The 13,651-nt window shown below is 47.8% G+C and overlaps 1 pseudogene; it reads left to right on the top strand.

The window, feature by feature from the left end:
* The first annotated feature begins 4,563 nt into the window (after positions 1 to 4,563).
* On the top strand, positions 4,564 to 6,269 carry LOC134429782 (inositol 1,4,5-trisphosphate receptor-interacting protein-like 1; annotated as a pseudogene).
* The last annotated feature ends 7,382 nt before the right edge of the window (positions 6,270 to 13,651 follow it).

Genomic DNA, 13,651 nt, shown 5'->3' on the forward strand with positions numbered 1-13,651 from the left:
CGGGAATCCAATAGGGATTGCAGGGGCGGGCTGAAGCCGGAGGCAGCTGGGGCAGGCGCTCAGCCTGGGAGCTTCCTCTCAGGAAACACCCAGAAAGCTGCACGGGGCTAGCCAGGGGCCAGCACCTCCATGGGGACTAACCCCCCGACCCCCGGTTAAGCGCAGCGGTCTCTGTGATGTTTGGTTTGCATACTGATAAACTACATATCAGTAAACCCTGCCTGTACACTTAATATGCCTCAGTAGCTGCAGCCGTTGAGAAAGAATGGGGAAAAAGGAATTTAGGATTATATATGTATTGAAGTCAGTCACAATGGAATACTGAAGTAACAGACCACAAGGGTGCTTGGCAGAACACCCAAGGTAGGGCCAAAAGGAGGAATAAACAGGGGCAACTCATCAGTCTAAAGTGCCAACTGGGTGAAAAGTGATTTTGGCAGGGGGAGAGTGAAAACACTGACTCACGGGCCACCAAGTCTCGAAACCCACTGACTCAAGAGGAGGAGGAGACTGAACATGTGGAATAATTAACATAAGTGAGAGAATCACCTAAGCACTAAAATTACAGAATATTCAGAACTGGAAGGGACCCACAAGGATCAAGAGGTCCAGTTCTGAAGTGAATGACCCATATGGGGATTGAACCTACAACCTTGGTGTTATTGGCACCATGCTCTGACCACACTGGGCTAAGAAGATATAACACTAATTAATGAGAGAACTGTGCAACTTCTAGCCAATGAATACTGATACTTTTGTTTGCTAAAACATATAAATAATGCAAAGTTTTGGTGATGAGGGAGCTAGTGTTTTGTGGGTTACCACCTAGCTCCTTACTTTGCACAAACTAGAATAAAGAAATAGAGATTCCTCTCCTCTGTGTGTGAATCGGCATTGCACACCAGGTAAGGAGTCCATGTTAGGGGCAACAACCCCAGCCAGACACTCCCAGAGCCCACTCCTGCGGTAATTTGCAGACACTGGTACTTCAGCAGTGCTGGTGTCTGCCCAGCTGCAGCCATAGGGTTTAAGTTGCAGGACGAATCTGTACTCAATAAATTGGGAATTTCAAGAGTGCCAAGTGGGAAAGAAATCACTCTGTGCTGGCTTTGCCCAAGCAGGACGCATGCAGAGAGCAGCTGCTAGGACAGCCCAGGCCAGGTGTTCAACAAGTTCTTACTCAAGACTATTTGCCTCCTTTTCTACTGGGCTTACTTCCTGGCAGGCAACATACTATGCATAAGCACTAGCTTTTCCTAGGAAAGACACCTTTTGCCAATCTCTTACTCCCAGCCTCTTTACTTGCCATTTCTTATCTACATGAAACAGGACTTTCAGCTGCTCCTTTTGGGACTTGGAAGATAAAAGCCAGTGAAAGTACAGATATTTCCCCCCAAGCCAGTAGTTCCTGCAATGAACAATGTATGAAATGAGGCGGGTCTGAATTCCACAGATCTTTCTACACCAAGATGATGGTCGGCATTCATATAGTAGAACCTAAAACTGTGTTACATTGGGACTACAGGTACAAAGGATAAAATTCTGTACCCTCTCATCTCAAACATACAGTAGAAATACCTCTGGAGAACCTTCTTTTATTTTTTGCACACAAGTGTGCTCAAGTCAACTTGTTTCTGGTAAATCTTACCAGAAACAAGTAGTGTGCTGTGTAAAGTAGTAACACCAAAAGAAGCCCATCTTCTTCCTACAGAAATTAAAAATCTAGTGCATCCCTGAATTCTTGAAAGTAATTATTCTAAAATTCTGCAGGTTGGGATGTTGAGTGACACACCCTTCTTTCCATATTTTCTCATTTCTGACCTGTGAACTTCCTCATCAGAAAAATTACAGGAACTCAGCCTCCTCCCAGCTACATTTTGTTTGCTAGAGTGACATTTTCTGAGCCAGTTATGAAGTTTTAACTAGTGCAAAACTTATATGGTCTAACATAACTTGAACTCCACAGAGAGTTTGTGATGCCATTACTGTGCTGGTGGTTTCAAATAACTCTTTCCATCCCCTCTAGTAAGTGCTAAAACACATATTATGCCTCAGCAGCTTTAATTACAGTTGTTGCACAACTGAAATAAGGAAGAGCTCCAAAATGTAACTGACAAATCATACACAAAACTAATGAGCAGGAAGTTTAAAGTCTGAAGATCTTCAACATACATGTGGTATTACATAAAAGAGGATTGGCAGCCCCGGAGAGACAATATTTAAGCATATACATAATGAGTTTAACATATGGGACAGTTAATGACTAGCATGTGACTGCATGCTTAGGACAAATTAATGAATCAATTAGCACGTGATAGGAAACCTTAACGCATAGCAGAACATGCAAAAGAATGCATATGGGAGTGATTAGAGGCAGATGTAACTCAGAGCCCTTGGATTCAGGAATGGTGCTCCTATTTGTGCAGCCATGCAATCTACAGGATGTGGGACCTGTTCAGTCTCATAATTAATCTTGTCAATTAAAAAAAAAATAAAGAGAAAAAATAAAACCCCACCTTCTTTCTAAATGAATCAGATCCCAAAACTAATGAAAGTGGCACAGCACACAGCCAAACAGGATGGCACAACCACCTCTTTCTATGACACCTGTAGTTACCTTAAACCAGTCCTGTCCCTACCTGCTTTTTGATCCCTAAATTACAGCCTCAATCTCCCTTTGCCATAGGATTGTTTATTTATTCAGGCAGCTACATAAAATCCCCAACATTTAAATGAGCTCCAGATCTGGACAAGATGGGGGGCAGAGAGCTCCTGCAGTGTTGGAATTTGGGCTCTGCCACTGGTGCTGGCAGCTGGAGCCACTGGCAACATGACCATGTTACCCTACTGCAGAAACCTTTTAGGGTCAAGCTGGGGCAGGGGAGGGCGATTGGCGGCTCTCCCAAGTTCCCAGTTCCCCAGCACAAGATGAGAAAAGAGAAATGGTGTTACCCATCAACCCCTTGAAATGGCATTGCATAACAGAGAAGAGACAGGGGCAAAGGAACAATTTTGAGTTCGATCTAGGCAGCACCGAGAGTGGACCATTCAAATCCAGGAATGCAACATGGAAAATGTCACAGGTTTTCCTATGGGGGAAAAGGCTCCACAGAAAACACAACACAAACCCCAAACCATAACTTTAGTGTTTAAATTTTCTGTGAATTACAGCTGAGAGAAGCTGTTGTGCAGTGCTGATGGCCTCTTCTGGCACACTCCTCATCTTTGCTCATCTCTGGGGCCTACAAAGCCAGGAGAGGGCTTCTTTCTGCTCTTGCCTGGGCTGAGACCAAACAGTCTTGGTGAGCCTGAGGTCATGAGCAGGAGAGCTGGGGAATTCAGGCTTTGCCCAAACTGGGGCCTTCCTCAAGGCAAAGGATGAGGAAGGGCTCTCACATGTGCTGCCAGTGCCATGGAAGGCCCCAGAGCAAGAAGGCATTTCTTGGCTTCTGGGATCCCATCTTCACAGTCTGGCCTTGCAGGTTAGTGAAATCCACATGGATATCCTGGCACATTCCAGCACTGACTTTCACTCCAAACCTTCACATTTGCTACAAGGAGAGTGATGATTTTTCCTTCTGCTTGGAAGGGTATGGATTCCCTTAGTTGATGTACTTGGCAGAAAGGTTCTCCTTGCATGGAAATATTTCCTGGCAGCCTGAAACTTCTGACCACCGAGAACCTTTTTTTCCTACTGGCATTTTATCATGGCAACCACAGCATAAAAGCAGCACCTTTCTCTCCTCTGGGAGGAGCTGGTTTCACAGCTCAGCTCAGGGACCATCTGCACCTGACAGATGCAGATGGTCCCTGAAGGGAGGTTGTAGCTAAGTGGGGTTTATCATATTAGCCCAGGGAACAAACAATATGACTAGAGGAAATGATCTCAAGCTGTGCCACAGGAGATTTAGATTGGATCTCTAGGAAATATTTCTTCAACAAAAAGTATATCAAGCTTGGAAACAGGCTGCCTAGGGCAATGGCTGAGTCACCACCCTCAGAAAGGCTTAGAAGTCATGCGTATATGGCATTTGGGGACCTGACTGATTGGTGGAGTAGACAGTGTTAAGTTTGCAGTTGAACTGTGTGATCTTCAGGGACTTTTTCAACCTCGATGATGCAGAGATTTATGGGTAGCTCAACCAGTATGGACTCAAGACTTAGACTCAATGATCCCCAAGGGTGCCTTCCAACATGGATATCTATGAGACCGCCAATGGAGGCAGCTGGTAAGAAAGACAAAAGAAAGACCAAAGGAAGTTCTTTGAAGAAGGTTCACTCAAAAGCAGCCTTAACCAGTATACCAGGGCCATATTGAGTGGCTGAGCTGGGGTGGGGAGTGGAGTTGGCTGGGTTGTGATGTGCTGTGGCACCTGTGACATCATGGGGACGTGTCACAATGGGGGCAGCTAGAACAGGTCCTAGAAGCCGGTTACCTAGAAGCAGGTAACACTGGCCCTCTATTGCTTGGGCAAGCGGTGAGTGCACATGTGGCAGGGAGGCCATGCTGGGGACAACGGCCAGGGCAGAAATGCTGCACCCAAGGCTAGGTTCTCCCTCTGCATGCAGGGACAGCCCCTCATGGCAGAGCCTTGGCCATGGTACAGTGCTGCTGTTGCTGCTGGGGCAGTGGGACAGGCCTTCCTGCCCCCAGCTGTCTGGGGCCCTGTCTTTCCCGCCCTCAGATCACTGGGATTCCTGTCCCTGCTGCCCCCCCTGCCAGCTGCCTCCCTCCCCACTCCCCTCAAGGTCTTCTCTCCATCCTCCTGCAGACCATGGCGCCCTGGGTATTGTGGCTCTTGTTCTTGCTAAGCGTAGTCCAGTACCCGCAGCCCATAGATTATGTTTTGGATGAGGTGATGCGTCTGCGAAAGGAGCTGCGGGCGAAGTTCCAGGAACAGGAGAGGATTCAGCTGGAGCGGGAGGTGAAGCAGCTCGTGCTGATGCAGAGTGGCACATCCTGGAGAGACCTGCTCAGGTCTGCCTTGCAGCCCTGGCAGGTCTGGGCATTTGCTGGGCTCTTGGTTCTTCTCTTGGCCGTATGGTTTATGTGGAGGAAAAGAAGTTGTGAGGCAGAGATCAGTGGTGAGGAGAAGAAAGAAAAGGAGAAGGAGGAAGAGGAAGAGGATGAGACATGGGCATATGATCTGAGATGGCTTCTAGAAGAGCGCATACAGTGGCCTGTACAGGACCTGCAGACAGGCTGCAACAGGACAATGGCCCTGATAGACAATTTCCTAACTGTCCTTAGGCGTGCCTTGAGTAGGACTTTCTACCCGGTGCTGCAACAAGCCATTGGTATTGGCAGTGCCTTTGAAGGTTGGACTGCCCGTGAGGAGGAAGTTGTGTACCAGGTGCTTGTAGTCCTGACTCCTCCCCTAGGCCACCTCTTCCACCTGGAGCGTGACACTGACCAGCAGAAGCCTGGCAGGAACTTCCGTGTCCGTGTGGAGCTGGAGTGCAGGTGCCCAACAGAGTACCAGGGTATGAACATGCTGTGCTTCCAGCACCACCCTGACGTGATCAGGAGGATGACTCAGCAGCCCAACCTCCTGGACACGCTGTGCACCGACTCCTACCTTGACGTCAAGAAAACTGTCCACTGGTTCAGCACACTGGTGGGAGCAAGCTGGCAGCGCTTGCCCCAGTCACGCAGTTGGCATTTAGTGCTGCTGCCCTCCAAACGCTCCTGCAACCTCAGGCTGACCAACAGCCAAGAAAGCTTCCAGGTTAAGGTGCTGTTTGGGGTGCGGCGACTCGCCTCAGACATCTTTATCAGCAGCCGGTATCGAGGGCCCTGCACCCCAAGCACAATGTGGCCTGAGAGCTATGCCGTGGCAGAGACAAAGTTCTTCAGGCACATGGCCAGGGAGGCCCCCCAGGACAGCTCGCACCTTAAATGCCTGCAGCTCCTTGCCCGTGTTCTTGCGCGCAAGGACTTTTCCATCCATTCCATCAAGACCGTTGTCATGCGCCTGCTGCACACGGTACCAGTGTCACAGTGGCAAAGGAGACACTTCCTGCTTCAGCTCTCGGATGCTCTGGAGCAGCTGCGTGTATCTCTGGAAGAGAAACACCTGGAGCATTTTATTGTGGGCAACCAGAAGCTTCCAGAGGAGATCAGGCTGCCCCCAGATGTACTAAGGGCTAGGCCACCCAACCTCTTCCACGGTCTGGCACAGGATCCAACTGCCCACTCCCAGGCGATGCAAGCCTACCTTGATCTGCGCCAGCGCCTGGCAAGAGTGCTGGCCTATGGCCACTGTTAGCGGGGCTCACAGAATCACAGAATCAGAGAATCACTGGGTTTGAAGAGACATTTGAGATCATCGAGTCCAAGCCATGCCCTAACACCACCTCAACTATACCATGACACTGAGTGCCATATCCAATCTTCTTTTAAACACATCCAGGGATGGTGACTCCACCACCTCCCCCGGGCAGATGATTCCAGTACTTTATCACTCTTTCAGTACAAAACTTCTTCCTGACATCCAACCTAAATTTCCTTTGGCGCATCTTAAGACTGTGTCTTCTGGTTCTGTCAGCTGCTGCCTGAAGAGAGAGACCAACCCCCCACCTGACTACAGCCACCTTTCACATAGTTGTGGAGAGTGATAAGGCTGTATCTGAGTCTCCATTTCTCCAGGCCAAACAACCCCAGCTCTGTTCCTGATAGGGCTTGTGTTCCCAGCACTCCACCAGCCTTGGGGCCCTCCTTTGGATGCATGTGCCCATGAGGCTTGCAGCTGGTGGCAGAGAACCAGCTTTTAGTGCCATGACAAAGACAGGAATGAATGGGATACATAGACAGATACATATATGTATGTATAACTATAGTGTGTATATAAAACTACAATTCTTTTTATTAACAGATGTGTTTTAATAGATACATATTATAGTGATGGTTTATAAATTGTCATATTATTTTATGAAAATAAATAGCACATATATAATGTCACTACCTGTTGTGATAAGTATTAATACTCTGTAGTTGCTGCATTTATAAGAGGCAAGATTTTTATTACACAGATATATGTATAAAATATATATTATACACATATTGCATTTAATACAAAACAATAATTTAATATATAAAATGGAAATGAAATAAAATAACAATTATATCTAATTCCTATATAATTACACAGAACAAATTATATTTATAATTAAATGTTTACAAAACACATAAAATGTTATATAATTAAAAATTCATCATAATAAATATGATAATAGAACAATATAAATTTAGTGTGTATAGAACAATATAAAGGTAGTATGTATATCATGTCACTATCTGTTTAGACACATATTAATGCTCCACAGTTAGTGTATGTATGACTGGCAAGCAAGAAACTGCTGTGCTGTTGTTTCAATAAAATGCAGTCTTGCAGAATCTGGAGCATGCAAGACTTTCTTGATCTCAGCCAGACCTATAGTATTGGTAAATGTCACACACTGGGAATCTGGGCTCCTGAACAGTCTCCATGAACTCAACCAAACTTACACTGCTGAATTGGTTCTAACCAGCAATTAAGCCCAGGTGCCCCCAGCCCCTCTGATTCCAGAATCACAGAATGGCTTGGCTTGGAAGGGTCCTTAGAAATTTTCTTGTTGCAACCCTGCTACCAAGGGCAGGGACATCTTCCACCAGGCCAGGGACTGGGCAGCCACAGCTTCCATGGGCAGCATGGCCCAGCACCTCACCAGCCTCAAAGGCCAGAATTTCTTCCCCATCTCCAGCCTAATGCCACCCTCTGTCAGTGGGCAGCTGCTGCCCCTGGTGCTGTCCCTCCAGGCCCTTGTAAACAGCCCCTCCAGGTCTTTCTCTGGGCCTCATACAGGGACTGAAAGGCTGCAGGAAGGTGCCCCAGGAGAAGCCCTTGGAGAGCACTGGGGCCAGGAGTGCCACCATCAGAGCAGCAAGCAGGGCCTGGCATGGCTGTCTGGTGAGAGGGCACAGGGCAGGCGCTGAGGCCCTGCCAGCTGGAGCTGGGAGCTCTGGTGTGCGGCTGGCAGAGAGCCGCAGGCTCCCGCAGCTCTGCATCCCTCACGGCTGAGGCAGCTGCACAGGCACAGCTGGCCTGGGACACGTGGCCAGCCCGGTGCCACCCTCAGGGGTGTTCGTGCTCTGGGGCCAGAGTCATTTGTGGCTGTGAGACGAGTGGCCAGCATGACTTGGGCCCCTAGGGTGGTGACAGGTGTGCAGGTGGAAATGCCAGCCCAGAAAGAAGCAACAGCAAATGGCCCCCAGCAAGGCCATAGTAATACTGGTGTCTTACACTGGCTGTCTCTCTTTCCTTAGTAAGAGAGAAATAGCAGAGGGGGTATCTATAAATAATAAGTACCTCTCAGTACCAATAAAGCTTCACCAATATTGGATGGGTATTGCACAGCTTTCATCATTGCAAAATTACCAGGAAAAAGGGCCAGGAGGGGTAGGTAGGCCAACACAGGCACAGATGGGAACTCAAGACAAGTTTCTGGCCCAAAATCTTTCTTCAGGTCAGAAATGTATGAAACATATTTTTCAGAGAGTAATTAGATATGTGGGAATCAAGACACCCTGAAAGTAAAGGCAGCAACTGGTTTCCACAAAGAGGGGACAGTAGCAGAAAAGGACAGTAGCAGGATGAGAGAAAGAATTAAAAAAACCTACAGCTTTGCATACTAAACAGTCTCTTAACAAGGCTTCTAAGAGGCTGGGCCAGTCACTCCTTTCTTGTTCTGTATATCTCATTGTCTCTTTTTTTGGTCATGTCTGCATGTCCTTTTGTTTTGCTGATTGTCTTTCCATACTGTTTCTCCCTACTCTCACTTTCCACAATTCCAGCAGTATTACAAGTCCTACCAAGCAAATATATTAATTAATTCAGCTACAATATAGTTTTCAATTTTTTTTGTCAGGAACAACAAAGCAATGCAATAATGTAATCAGCTTCAGATGGCAGAAGCTGACTAGAAACTGCTAGAAGCCTGCCATGGGAAGAAACAGTTTTATTTTGGAGAATGAAATAGCAGGCAGCATTCCACTAAATCACAACAGTAAGGCAAAAGGTGTAAATAAGAAGCTGGAAGCTACTTGGATAACAGAACAAACTGGCTTGACAACAGCGCTGAGAATAATGCCTGACTCAACTCAGCCAGGAAATGCATACAATGAATATCAAAGCAGGTAGGATGCACTAAGGAACAGCAGCAGAACACACTGTGACATTATTGGTACACTCATAGTTTACTTTCAGATGAATCAAAACTGTGAGCCAAGGCTTGGGATCATGTAATCCAGCACTGCTAACACACACACTTTACAAACACTAGAGCCTAAGTGCTGAGCTCAGGGACAGTGCTGGACAGCTTGCTTAAACAAACTCCAACAGGGACACCAGCTTACACAGAACAATGGAGAGGGATAAATCTGGAATGAAGATGAGCTAAAGACAGCAGTGGTTAAATTAAATATTAATATCACTGTGTGGAATCAGATGGCCAGATTAGATCCAGAATTTTCTTTGGGGATTGCTGGACAGACACTGTTATTTTTTTCAATTTTGACTGCACAAGAGTGGTTTTATGGTATCCTCTGTCCTGGAGAAAATAATAATAGAGCACCACAAAAGAGAATGGATCCTGGGCAGCAAGCTCAGGTGCAGCACGGAGCTGAGGGGATGTGGGTTGTGGGGAAGCCTTTGCAGCAATGCTGGCTGGGGACTGCGCCTGTCTCTTCACAGGCCTCCCACAAGGCGTCCTGCAGCCAAAGCCATGGCTGGGGGACATCTGGCAACTCGGGTGAGGCATAGACTGAGAAAACCCTCAACCCTGCCATTGAGAAGAGGGACCCTTGCAAAATGCTGCTTGAGACACAGGCAGCCCCAGCACTGCCATGACATTACATCACAATAGAAGAAAAATATTAAGCTATTAAAGAGTGTCCAAAGGAGGGCAACGAAGATGGCGAAGGTCTATGAGGGCAAGCCATACAAGGAGTGGCTGAGCTCACTTGGTCTGTCCAACCTGGAGGAGAGTGAGGGGAGACCTCATCAGTGTCAACAATTTCCTCGTGAAGGGAAGAGGAGGGACAGGCACTGATTTTCTCTGGTGACACGACCGGAGGGACTGGCCTGGAGTTGTATCAGAAGCGGTTTAGGTTGGATATTAGAATAAAGTTCTTCCCCCAGAGGGTGGCTGAGCACTCGAAACGGCTCCCCAGGGAAGTGGTCACAGCACCAAGCCTGACACAGTTAAAGGAGCTCCTGGACAGCGCTCTCAGGCACATGGACTGCTGGGGCTGTCCTGTGCAGAGCCTGGAGTCGGACTCGGTGATCCCTGCGGCTCCTTTCCGAGTCAGGAGCTGCCGTAACACCGTCCCCTCCCCGCCGCCGTTCGCAGCGCTTCCCGCCATCGCCCCCTGCCGCGCCCCGCCGGCACCGCAGCAATGGCGGCCCCCACGGCGCCCGCGTGAGTCCGACGCTGACCGCGGCTGCCGTGAGTGGGGACGGGCGGCCGAGGCCGGGGCGCGGCCAGGGCGGGCGGACCCCACCGCCGCTCCCGGCGGCACCGCCGCACCCGAGCGAGCCCCGCCGCCCCTCCCGGCGGGCTCGGCCCGGCGCAAAATGGCCCCGGGGGGCGGCCGGGGCCCCGCGGGGGCGGGAAGAGGCGGGAGGGGGTTTGTACCGGGGGAGTCCCGTTGGGGCCCACCACAGCAGCTCCGCAGCGACTGCGAGGAGCGGCGGGGGTCAGGCATGGGACACTGAGCGGTGGCATCGTGGCGAAGGCAGCAGTGCCGTCAGGCGGGCAGGGGCTTGCTCAGTGACCCCGAGAGCCTGAGCACATTTCTTCTCGGGCCCTCTTAATGGTACTTGCACTTAAGATACTTTTCGGCTACCTTCAGAAGAGGAGTGCGAGGCAAATGTATCTAGCAAGCTACAAAAAAAGCCTGATACATACAGAATATTCAGAACTGCGGCAGAAAAGATCTCTTGTTCATTAAAACAGGCATGGGCCCACGGTGCCCTGTAGTGAGGGGAACTCGGTGGCAGGAGCACAGCCAGCAGAAATGTGAAGATGTAGGGCGAACGTAAAGCAAGTTGGCTGCAGTGACTCATGCACATAGTAAGGAATCCACAGTCAGATTTAGTTTGTTATTCAGATACAGCTGGTGAAGCACTCAGGTTGTCTTGAGCAGGTTTAATGTTCAAACACTGCAAAGGAAAGGGATTGCTACGATTCTTTATAAAAGTTGGAACTTCCCTGTTTAAGTCTGCTCTGATCACAGAAGCAAACATGATATCCCCTATCCCTTCTTATCAGTGAGGCTGGTTGCTCCTGTTTTCCAGCCTAGCTGGTTTCTTTGTGCTCATTTATTTACACGTACTCTTTAAATGCAAGAAGCGAGCATGTAACCTGAAGTATGAGAGTGGCCTGGGTTGCTTCTTTTAGAGTCAGTTTCTTTGATGAATTGAAGTGCAGAAATAAACTTCAAAAATCCCCAGTACAGCCTCAAAGTCTGGAGTAATAGCAGGCTGCGACAGCGAGGTGGCCCTGTTCCACCGCCCAGCTGTAACATCGTGCTGTACCTCTTGCATCAGGCTGAGGGCTCAGCTGGCTTTTTGAAAGTTGGTTTTTGCAGTGCATCAAGGCTTTCTGGACACGGCATGCACTGCAGCTGCACAGCCCAGCAGGAGGATGGGATGAGTGTAATGAGCACCCCCATTCCAGCAGCAGCTCCTGAGACCTGCACTTAAATCCAGTGTTAAACTGCAGTGTTACTTTTTGTTTTGAGTCTAAGCTTTGACTCAAATTTGAACAGTAAACCGGTGTTTCATATCGTGCAGTAGCCCTTGTCAAGGGTTCTCAAACTCGACTGAGGGTGTGGTAGAGAAAGATGACTGCATGTTGAAAGATAACAAAATACTGCCTTTCTGCCTAGAGATCCTTGTGCTATTTAAGACTTGGCAAAAATTGCTGCCCTCACTATCTCAATTATTTAAGTGCTGAAATATCCCAGATCAGCCAAATTCCATTAAACAAAGTGCAAAGGAAAGTTATCTTGAACAAGCAATGTATCAATGTAAAGTTGTTGTATTTACTCCCCAGGGAAGAAAGGATTCTCATCAAGAGCAGGGGGGTGAAGAGGTTAGCTGAACTTAATGTGTCATTTTTTTGTTAGATGAGCTTTAACTTAGACTACTGTAAATTGAATGAAAAAGCATGGAGAAGGGAGATAAGGAGCTTTTGGGATTAAAAATAAAAATAAACCCCAAAGCCTTCATTACTATCTTACAGCTTTTTCTAAGTAGTACTTTGCTGTTGCAGTTCTGAAATTAATGAAGTATGCATGGATTATTGCTGAATGTATTTTACTTCAAAGCTGGTTATTCCCCAGAAGTCAGAGGCTTTGCATGTCTGTTAGCACAGTACTTTCCAGACCACTTTTCTAACACAAACTTCTGGGTTTTGACTCAATGCCAGAGGAGCAAAATAACATCCTTACCTTTGCAGCTGTGACCACAACATAAAATCAAGCAGGAAGAAGAGCTGATGCTGGGGGTTGTTTTCACTGCACTTAAGGCACCTTGAGAGTTGGAGCTCTCACAAAGAGATGGGCCCCCTCACACCCTCCCTAAGCAACGTGGCTGTTAGAAAAGCTTTTCTTTATAGCTTTAGCCAGCACAGGTGACTGCATCTTGTCTGTTAGGCAGCCCAGCTGCCTCTGTGTGAGCATTGCTGTTGCACAGCAGCTGCCCCCGTTTGCCTGTGCTGCCTTACCCAGGCTGCAGCACAGCCCTCAGAGGATGGTTGGGTAGCAGCCCAGCTTGTGGTTCTGGGAATTAGGGGCAGGCTCTAGGCACAGCTCTGAAGGGTGGCTGCATCAGCTCTAGACAACTCCTGTGTGTAGGCTCCTCTGCTTGTCCAACTCCCAGCTGTACGAGTGCCTCTGAAACAGAAGTCAGCAAGTGATGTGTGTGAATACCTGCCTTGATATACTTGCATATTCAAGTAAGTGGGAGGGGAGTGGAGGAAGAAAGGCACTAGCTGGATTTTTCTATTTCTCTGTACTGCTGTGAGTGACTCAGTCTACAGTTTTGGCCTGTGATTTTGCATAACTAAGGATGTTGCAGAAAAAGGCTATATTATGTCTCAGTTTCTGTGAGGAGCAGTTATATAACCATCAGGCTGGTGTGGGAGCTAACCTCTTGGAGATGCAGTTTTACTTTTTTCTACTCAGCATATTATAAGGAATAGAAAGTTCTTGAGAGTATACATCTGAAAAGCTACCTGATACACAAAAATATTGGAATATGTTAGTAAAATTTCAAGTCATCAGTTCAGCATAGTTCAGTTTTTCTCTGTTGTGAGCAACTTGAGAAAGCATCACCAGGTATTTTATTGTGACATTTGTCTTTTAGCATGTTATGGTATTAAAATGTTGTAAGTGACAGAACCCTTTCATCTGCTGTGGTGCACTGGTGGTTTTTTAACAACTGCACAGCAGTAATAGTAGTTGAATTTAACCACCCCAACAGCCTTTCCCCAGGGCAGAGTAAGTTGCTTTTCTTGGTGTTTAAGTGTTTTCACTAAGTGTTTGCATAGCATACCACCAGCTAAAATACAAAGTCCCTATTTCCAGAGCTCTCTGAGAGTACTCTGC

Source organism: Melospiza melodia, chromosome 1 (assembly GCF_035770615.1).
Source record: "Melospiza melodia melodia isolate bMelMel2 chromosome 1, bMelMel2.pri, whole genome shotgun sequence".
In the NCBI taxonomy this organism is placed as follows: Eukaryota; Metazoa; Chordata; class Aves; order Passeriformes; family Passerellidae; genus Melospiza; species Melospiza melodia.